Source organism: Triticum dicoccoides, chromosome 7A (genome assembly GCF_002162155.2).
Source record: "Triticum dicoccoides isolate Atlit2015 ecotype Zavitan chromosome 7A, WEW_v2.0, whole genome shotgun sequence".
Taxonomy (NCBI): domain Eukaryota; kingdom Viridiplantae; phylum Streptophyta; class Magnoliopsida; order Poales; family Poaceae; genus Triticum; species Triticum dicoccoides.
Genome location: NC_041392.1, coordinates 611956152 through 611967150, shown reverse-complemented (window position 1 = coordinate 611967150; position 10999 = coordinate 611956152).

The window sequence follows — 10999 nt, the reverse complement described above, 5'->3', positions numbered from 1 at the left end:
CCGTCCGCCTCTCTTTGTCGTCCGCCCTTTTGCCTCTTTGCCGTCTGCTGGCATACGACAAAGAGGTGGGTCGTTAAGTTTTTTTCCAAACGGGCGGGGGGTGGGGGCCACCTCTCTCTTTGCCGTCTGCCAGTGGAGGGCAAAGATTCTTTGCCATCTGCTGGCAGACAGCAAAGAGCTCGCGGACGGCAAAGAGCTTCTTTGCCATCTGCCATTTCTTTGCCGTCTGCTTTTGGGTAGCTGATGGCAAAGAGCTTCTTTGACGTCCGCTAGCTGACGGCAAAGAGCTGGTAGATGGCAAAGTAGCTGATTCCAGTAGTGTACCGAACGCACGGCACCTCCGAGTTCAGCACACGTTCAGCCCGGTGACGTCCCTCAAATGACGATCCAGCTGAGTGTTGAGGGAGTGTTTCGTCAGCACGACGGCGTGGTGATGATGATGATGTTCTACCGACGCAGGGCTTCGCCTAAGCACCGCTACAGTATTATCGAGGTGGACTATGGTGGAGGGGGGCACCGCACATGGCTAAAAGATCAACTGATCAATTGTTGTGTCTAGGGTGCCCCCTGCCCCCGTATATAAAGGAGCAAGGGGGGTGCGGCCGGCCAGGAGAGGGAGCGCGCCAGGAGGAGTCCTACTCCTACCGGGAGTAGGACTCCCTCCCTTTTCCTAGTTGGATTAGGACTTGGGGGGAAAGTGGAGGAGAAGAAGGAAAGGGGGGCGCCGCCCCCTCTCCTTGTCCTATTCGGACTAGGGGGGAGGGGCGTGCGGTCCTTGCCCTGGCCGCCTCTCCTCTCTTCCACTAAGGCCCACTATGGCCCATTAACTTCTCGGGGGGTTCTGGTAACCTCCCGGTACTCCGGTAAAATCTCGATTACACCCAGAACACTTCCGATATCCAAACATAGGCTTCCAATATATCAATATTCATGTCTCGACCATTTCGAGACTCCTCGTCATGTCCATGATCACATCCGGGACTCCGAACAACCTTCGGTACATCAAAACATATAAACTCATAATATAGCTGTCATCGAAACGTTAAGCGTGCGGACCCTACGGGTTCGAGAACTATGTAGACATGACCGAGACACGTCTCCGGTCAATGACCAATAGCGGAACCTGGATGCTCATATTGGCTCCCACATATTCTACGAAGATCTTTATTGTTCAGACCGCATAACAACATAAGTTGTTCCCTTTTTCATCGGTATGTTACTTGCCCGAGATTCGATCGTCAGTATCTCAATACCTAGTTCAATATAGTTACCGGCAAGTCTCTTTACTCATTTCGTAATACATCATCCCGCAACAAACTCATTAGTTGCAATGCTTGCAAGGCTTAAGTGATGTGCATTACCGAGAGGGCCCAGAGATACCTTTCCGACAATCAGAGTGACAAATCCTGATCTCGAAATACGCCAATCCAACAAGTACCTTCGGAGACACCTGTAGAGCACCTTTATAATCACCCAGTTACATTGTGACGTTTGGTAGCACACAAAGTGTTCCTTCGATAAACGGGAGTTGCATAATCTCATAGTCATAGGAACATGTATAAGTTATGAAGAAAGCAATAGCAACATACTAAACGATCGGGTGCTAAGCTAATGGAATGGATCAAGTCAATCACATCATTCTCCTAATGATGTGACCCCGTTAATCAAATGACAACCCATGTCAATGGCTAGGAAACTTAACCATCTTTTATCAGTGAGCTAGTCTAGTAGAGGCATACTAGTGACACTCTGTTTGTCTATGTATTCACACGTGTATTATGTTTCCGGTTAACACAATTCTAGCATGAATAATAAACATTTATCATGATATAAGGAAATAAATAATAACTTTATTATTGCCTCTAGGGCATATTTCCTTCAGTCTCCCACTTGCACTAGAGTCAATAATCTAGATTACACAGTAATGATTCTAACACCCATGGAGCCTTGGTGCTGATCATGTTTTGCTCGTGGAAGAGGCTTAGCCAACGGGTCTGCAACATTCAGATCCGTATGTATCTTGCCAATTTCTATGTCTCCCACCTGGACTAAATCTCGGATGGAATTGAAGCGTCTCTTGATGTGTTTGGTTCTCTTGTGAAATCTGGATTCCTTCGCCAAGGCAATTGCACCAGTATTGTCACAAAAGATTTTCATTGGACTCGATGCACTAGGTATGACACCTAGATCAGATAACTCCTTCATTTGCTGCTTTCGAAGTAGCTATGTACTCCGCTTCACACATAGATCCCGCCACACGACGCTTTGTTTAGAACTGCACCAACTGACAGCTCCACCATTCAATGTAAACACGTATCCGGTTTGCGATTTAGAATCGTCTGGATCAGTGTCAAAGCTTGCATCAATGTAATCATTTACGATGAGCTCTTTGTCACCTCCATAAACGAGAAATATATCCTTAGTCCTTTTCAGGTATTTCAGGATGTTCTTGACCGCTGTCCAGTGATCCACTCCTGGATTACTTTGATACCTCCCTGCTAGACTTATAGCAAGGCACACATCAGGTCTGGTACACAACATTGCATACATGATAGAGCCTATGGCTGAAGCATAGGGAACATCTTTCATTTTCTCTCTATCTTCTGGAGTGGTCGGGCATTGAGTCTTACTCAACTTCACACCTTGTAACACAGGCAAGAACCCTTTCTTTGCTTGATCCATTTTGAACTTCTTCAAAACTTTGTCAAGGTATGTGCTTTGTGAAAGTCCAATTAAGCGTCTTGATCTATCTCTATAGATCTTGATGCCCAATATATAAGCAGCTTCACTGAGGTCTTTCATTGAAAAACTCTTATTCAAGTATGCCTTTATGTTATCCAGAAATTCTATATCATTTCCAATCAGCAATATGTCATCCACATATAATATTAGAAATTCTACAGAGCTCCCACTCACTTTCTTATAAATACAGGCTTCTCCAAAAGTCTGTACAAAACCAAATTCTTTGATCATACTATCAAAGCGTTTATTCCAACTCCGAGAGGCTTGCACCAGTCCATAAATGGATCGCTGGAGCTTGCACACTTTGTTAGCTCCCTTTGGATCGACAAAACCTTCCGGTTGCATCATATACAACTCTTCTTCCAGAAATCCATTTAGGAATGCAGTTTTACATCCATTTGCCAAATTTCATAATCATAAAATGCGGCAATTGCTAACATGATTCGGACAGACTTAAGCATCGCTACGGGTGAGAAGGTCTCATCGTAGTCAATCCCTTGAACTTGTCGAAAACCTTTCGCAACAAGTCGAGCTTTATAGATAGTAACATTGCCGTCAGCGTTAGTCTTCTTCTTGAAGATCCATTTATTCTCAATTGCTTTCCGATCACTGGGCAAGTCAACCAAAGTCCACACTTTGTTCTCATACATGGATCCCATCTCAGATTTCATGGCGTCAAGCCATTTTGTGGAATCTGGGCTCACCATCGCTTCTTCATAGTTCGTAGGTTCGTTATGGTCTAGTAACATAACTTCCAGGACAGGATTACCGTACCACTCTAGTGCGGATCTTACTCTAGAAGACCTACGAGGTTCAGTAACAACTTGATCTGAAGTTTCATGATCATCATCATTAACTTCCTCACTAATTGGTGTAGGTGTCGCAGAAACCAGTTTCTGCGATGAACTACTTTCCAATAAGGGAGCAGGTACAGTTACCTCATCAAGTTCTACTTTCCTCCCACTCACTTCTTTCGAGAGAAACTCCTTTTCTAGAAAAACTCCGAATTTAGCAACAAAAAGTCTTGCCTTCGGATCTGTGATAGAAGGTGTACCCAACAGTCTCCTTTGGGTATCCTATGAAGACACATTTCTCCGATTTGGGTTCGAGCTTATCAGGTTGAAGCTTTTTCACATAAGCATCGCAGCCCCAAACTTTCAGAAACGACAACTTTAGTTTCTTGCCAAACCACAGTTCATAAGGCATCGTCTCAACGGATTTCGATGGTGCCCTATTTAACGTGAATGTGGTCGTCTCTAAAGCATCACCCAAAATGATAGCGGTAAATCAGTAAGAGACATCATAGATCGCACCATATCTAGTAAAGTATGATTATGACATTCGGACACACCATTACGCTGTGGTGTTCCGGGTGGCGTGAGTTGCGAAACTATTCCGCATTGTTTCAAATGAAGACCAAACTCATAACTCAAATATTCTCCTCCATGATCAGATCATAGAAACTTTATTTTCTTGTTACGATGATTTTCAACTTCACTCTAAAATTCTTTGAACTTTTCAAATGTTTCAGACTTATGTTTCATTAAGTAGATATACCCATATCTGATTAAATCATCTGTGAAGGTGAGAAAATAATGATATCCGCCACGAGCCTCAACATTCATCGGACCACATACATCTGTATGTATGATTTCCAACAAATCTGTTGCTCTCTCCATAGTTCCGGAGAACGACGTTTTAGTCATCTTGCCCATGAGGCACGGTTCGCAAGTACCAAGTGATTCATAATCAAGTGGTTCCAAAAGTCCATCAGTATGGAGTTTCTTCATGCGCTTTACACCGATATATGACCTAAACGGCAGTGCCACAAATAAGTTGCAATATCATTATCAACTCTGCATCTTTTGGCCTCAATATTATGAATATGTGTATCACTACTATCGAGATTCAACAAAAATAGACCACTCTTCAAGGGTGCATGACCATAAAAGATATTACTCCTATAAATAGAACAACCATTATTCTCTGATTTAAATGAATAATCGTCTCGCATCAAACAAGATCTAGATATAATGTTCATGCTCAACGCTGGCACCAAATAACAATTATTTAGGTCTAATACTAATCCCGAAGGTAGATGTAGAGGTAGCGTGCCGACTGCGATCACATCGACTTTGGAACCATTTCCCACGCGCATCGTCACCTCGTCCTTAGCCAATCTTCGCTTAATCCGTAGCCCCTGTTTCGAGTTGCAAATAATAGCAACAGAACCAGTATCAAATACCCAGGTGCTACTGCGAGCTCTAGTAAGGTACACATCAATAACATGTATATCACATATACCTTTGTTCACCTTGCCATCCTTGTTATCCGCCAAATACTTGGGGCAGTTCCGCTTCCAGTGACCAGTCTGCTTCCAGTAGAAGCACTCAGTCTCAGGCTTAGGTCCAGACTTGGGCTTCTTCTCCTGGGCAGCAACTTGCTTCTGTTCTTCTTGAAGTTCCCCTTCTTCTCCCCTTTGCCCTTTTTCTTGAAACTAGTGGTCTTATTGACCATCAACACTTGATGCTCCTTTTTGATTTCTACCTTCGCAGCCTTTAGCATTGCGAAGAGCTCGGGAATCGTCTTATCCATCCCTTTCATGTTATAGTTCATCACGAAGCTCTTGTAGCTTGGTGGCAGTGATTGAAGAATTATGTCAATGACGCTATCATCCGGAAGATTAACTCCCAGTTGAATCAAGTGATTGCAGTACCCAGACATCTTGAGTATATGCTCACTGACAGAACTATTCTCCTCCATCTTGCAGCTATAGAACTTATTGGAGACTTCATATCTCTCAGTCCGGGCATTTGCTTGAAATATTAACTTCAACTCTTGGAATATCTCATATGCTCCATGACGTTCAAAATGTCGTTGAAGTCCCGGTTCTAAGCCGTAAAGCATGGCACATTGAACTATCGAGTAGTCATCAGCTTTGCTCTGCTAGGCGTTCTTAATGTCGTCAGTTGCATCAGCAGCAGGCCTAGCACTTAGCGGTGCTTCCATGACGTAATTCTTCTAAGCATCAATGAGGATAATCCTCAAGTTACGGACCCAGTCCGTGTAATTGCTACCATCATCTTTCAATTTTGCTTTCTCAAGGAACGCATTAAAATTCAACGGAACAACAGCACGAGCCATCTATCTACAATCAACATAGACAAGCAAGATACTATCAGGTACTAAGTTCATGATAAATTTAAGTTCAATTAATCATATTACTTAAGAACTCCCACTTAGATAGACATCCCTCTAATCCTCTAAGTGATCACGTGATCCATATCAACTAAACCATGTCCGATCATCACGTGAGATGGAGTAGTTTCAACGGTGAACATCACTATGTTGATCATATCTACTATATGATTCACGCTCGACCTTTCGGTCTCCGTGTTCCGAGGCCATATCTATTATATGCTAGGCTCATCAAGTTTAACCTGAGTATTCCCCGTGTGCAACTGTTTTGCACCCGTTGTATTTGAACGTATAGCCTATCACACCCGATCATCACGTGGTGTCTCAGCACGAAGAACATTCGCAAGGGTGCATACTCAGGGAGAACACTTATACTTTGATAATTTAGTGAGGGATCATCTTATAATGCTACCGTCAATCAAAGCAAGATAAGATGCATAAAAGATGAACATCACATGCAATCAATATAAGTGATATGATATGGCCATCATCATCTTGTGCTTGTGATCTCCATCTCTGAAGCACCGTCATGACCACCATCGTCACCGGCGCGACACCTTGATCTCCATCGTAGCATCGTTGTCGTCTTGCCAATCTTATGCTTCTACGACTATCGCTACCGCTTAGTGATAAAGTAAAGCATTACAGGGCGATTGCATTGCATACAATAAAGCGACAACCATATGGCTCATGCCAGTTGCCGATAACTCGGTTACAAAACATGATCATCTCATACAATAAAATTTAGCATCATGTCTTGACCATATCACATCACATCATGCCCTGCAAAAATAAGTTGGACGTCCTCTACTTTGTTGTTGTAAATTTTACGTGGCTGCTACGGGCTTAGCAAGAACCGTTCTTACCTATGCATCAAAACCACAACGATAGTTTGTCAAGTTGGTGTTGTTTTAACCTTCGCAAGGACCGGGCATAGCCACACTCGGTTCAAATAAAGTTGAAGAAACTAACACCCGCCAGCCACCTGTGTGCAAAGCACGTCGGTAGAACCAGTCCCGCGTAAGCGTACACGTAATGTCGGTCCGGGCCGCTTCATCCAACAATACTGCCGAACCAAAGTATGACATGTTGTTAAGCAGTATGACTTATATCGCCCACAACTCACTTGTGTTCTACTCGTGCATATGACATCTACGCATAAAATCAGGCTCGGATGCCACTGTTGGGGAACGTAGCAATTTCTACTCACACGCAAGATCATGGTGATGCACAGCAACAAGAGGGGAGAGTGTTGTCCACGTACCCTCGTAGACCGAAAGCGGAAGCGTTAGCACAACACGGTTGATGTAGTCGTACGTCTTCATGATCCGACCGATCAAGTACCGAACGCACGACACCTCCTAGTTCAGCACACGTTCAGCCCGATGACGTCCCTCGAACTCCGATCCAGCCGAGTGTTGAGGGAGAGTTTTGTCAGCACGACGGCATTACGATGATGATGTTCTACCGACGCAGGGCTTCGCCTAAGCACTGCTATAGTATTATCGAGGTGGACTATGGTGGAGGGGGGCACCACACACGGCTAAAAGATCAACTGATCAATTGTTGTGTCTAGGGTGCCCCCTGCCCCCGTATATAAAGGAGCAAGGGGGGGTGCGGCCGGCCAGGAGAGGGAGCGCGCCAGGAGGAGTCCTACTCCTACCGGGAGTAGGACTCCCTCCCTTTTCCTAGTTGGATTAGGACTTGGGGGGAAAGTGGAGGAGAAGAAGGAAAGGGGGGGCGCCGCCCCCCTCTCCTTGTCCTATTCGGACTAGGGGGGAGGGGCGCGCGGCCCTTGCCCTGGCCGCCTCTCCTCTCTTCCACTAAGGCCCACTATGGCCCATTAACTTCCCGGGGGTTCCGGTAACCTCCCGGTACTCCGGTAAAATCCCGATTTCACCCAGAACACTTCCAATATCCAAACATAGGCTTCTAATATATCAATCTTCATAGGTCGACCATTTCGAGACTCCTCGTCATGTCCGTGATCACATCCGAGACTCCGAACAACCTTCGGTACATCAAAACATATAAACTCATAATATAACTATCATCGAAACGTTAAGCGTGTGGACCCTACGGGTTCGAGAACTATGTAGACATGACCGAGACACGTCTCTGGTCAATAAACAATAGCAGAACCTAGATGCTCATATTGGCTCCCACATATTCTACGAAGATCTTTACCGGTCAGACCGCATAACAACATACGTTATTCCCTTTGTCATCGGTATGTTACTTGCCCGAGATTCGATCGTCGGTATCTCAATACCTAGTTCAATCTCGTTACCGGCAAGTCTTTTTAATCGTTCCGTAATACATCATCCCGCAACTAACTCATTATTTGCAATGCTTGCAAGGCTTAAGTGATGTGCATTACCGAGAGGGCCCAGAGATACCTCTCCGACAATAGGAGTGACAAATCCTAATCTCGAAATACGCCAACCCAACAAGCACCTTCGGAGACACCTGTAGAGCACCTTTATAATCACCCAGTTATGTTGTGACGTTTGGTAGCACAAAAAGTGTTCCTCCGGTAAACGGGAGTTGCATAATCTCATAGTCATAGGAACATGTATAAGTTATGAAGAAAGCAATATCAACATACTAAATGATCAGGTGCTAAGTTAATGGAATGGGTCAAGTCAATCACATCATTCTCCTAATGATGTGACCCCATTAATCAAATGACAACCCATGTCAATGGCTAGGAAACTTAACCATCTTTAATCAACGAGCTAGTCTAGTAGAGGCATACTAGTGACACTCTGTTTGTCTATGTATTCACACATGTATTATGTTTCCGGTTAATACAATTCTAGCATGAATAATAAACATTTATCATGATATAAGGAAATAAATAATAACTTTATTATTGCCTCTAGGGCATATTTCCTTCGGCTTTAAGTGTGTAGTGCTGCTCCTCTACATCGATGCTTGGATTGTTTTGACTATTTTAAGAACCAGAGATAATACCCCGCGTGTTGTTGTGGAAATTGGGTATAGTTATTTTTTATGAGATTTGGCAATATGAAACTTCACTATTTGGATTAGCAATATTGGGAACTGGAATTTATTATATTTAATTATTATATAGTTATATAATATTTATTGAATATATGAATAGCATGCATGGTGCATGTTAAGGTGTGATTATTTTTTCATGTACGGTGGCATGGTGATTTGGCATAGTTACATGTTCAGAGAATTAAAGTTAGCGGAGCATGCATGGTGACATGTGGCATGGTGATTTGGCATATTTACATGTTTAGAGAATTAAAGTTAGTGGAGCATGCATGCTGACATGATGAGTTGGCTTAGTTGCATGTGTTAAGATAATTGAATTAGTGGGGATAAACTATTTAGATATACATTTACAAATATGTATGCTTTTAAAAAACATAAATTAATATAAAATGTTCATGAATTTCTACAAAATGTTTGTCAGTTTTGAATAGTGTTCTTGAATTTTAAAAATATATTTGTGTATATAAAAAGCATCCATTCATTAAAAAAATCATGGTTTCTAAAATTGTCCACCGATTGAAATATAGAAGAGGAAAAAAGGCAGAATAAAAAAGGAAAGGGGAAATAAACCAAAAAATAGGACAAAAGGGAAAAATGAGAAAAGTGATAAAAACTCGAAGAAAACCACCAATCCTGATAGAAGAGAAGAGAGACGGAAAAAAGGACAAAACGCCCAAACAGAAGAAGAAAACCACCCCGAACTTGTATGCTGTCAAGTTGGGTTGACCTGTCACGAACTCGCCTATATGGGTCCTCGATTTTTTGTCACACTGACAAAACGGGAAAGCTAACTAGCGACCAGTCACTTGGGGCTATTTGAATTCCATATGTAATGTGAAGGTACTGAGTGTGGAGCACACTTGGGGCTATTTGAATTCCATATGTGATGTGAAGGTACTGAGTGTGGAGCGGATGTTAAAGGACAAAACCCTAGTGGATGTATTCATTCATGTGCGGGTAGACCAAACAAAGGCGATAGAGTAAGCATGGTTTGTCCACCCCCACCCCCACCCCCCACCCCGACTGGCTCACCCTCTCGGTGGACGGGTCCTTCTCCCTAGAGGACGGTTCTGCTGGAGCGGGGATGGTGGTTCTTCACAACAACACAGGGAAGGTTATTTTCGCAGCATGTCACTTCCTCTACTTTTGCAATGATGCACTCGAGGTAGAGATTCTAGCGATACGAGAAGAGATGACCTTGGCCATTCCACTCTAATCTCCCTATTTTGGCGCAATCCGACTCGATGGGAGCTCTCTCTCTTCATTGTCAAACTCTTCCCTCGCCAAATCGTCTTATGGTAACTTGATAGACGATATAAAGTTACTCTTGTTGGAGCGGGAGTTTATTCCGATTAAGACAACTAGTTCATAAAATAGGGTTTCTTACTATTTTACTAATTACGCTCGTATGGCTCAGAGTACCACTTGTCGGTTTCAACAAGATCCTCCTTTATTCTAGATTTTCTATTTGCAGACCGAATCGTATTACTTTTAAATAAAACTCCTTTAGGGCATCTCTGATGCTTACTCCCAAACTAAATAATGTATCCATCCGCGAACCGGTGGGGACCATTCCACGGATACCGACATGGGAGTCGGCCATCCAACCGTAGCCGCATATAGTTCAAACAAAGTTTTAACAAACCAGATGAAATACATGCAAACACAATGCAATTCAACAAAGTTCAGACATAATTTCTAGAAAATAGCATGCAACACTAAAAGTAATTATGGAAATAGCACAATTCATCCCATGCAGATATCTCTAGTGCTCTGTTTGGATGTTGATATTGAGGGCCATGGTATTGAATTGGCCCCAATATCAAATCTGCTTGACTTTGATATTGATATTGAATCCAAATTCTATTGTTTGGATGTGCACGGAATTGACACTTGGAATTCGCATAAGAGGCTCAATTCTCAAGCTTGTTTGGATGGTCATTCTCTACATTGAAATTGCTTATTTGTAACAGGATGAATATTGCATAGAAATTAGAAGGGAATATAAGATTCTAGGGTTTTCTGAGATGGG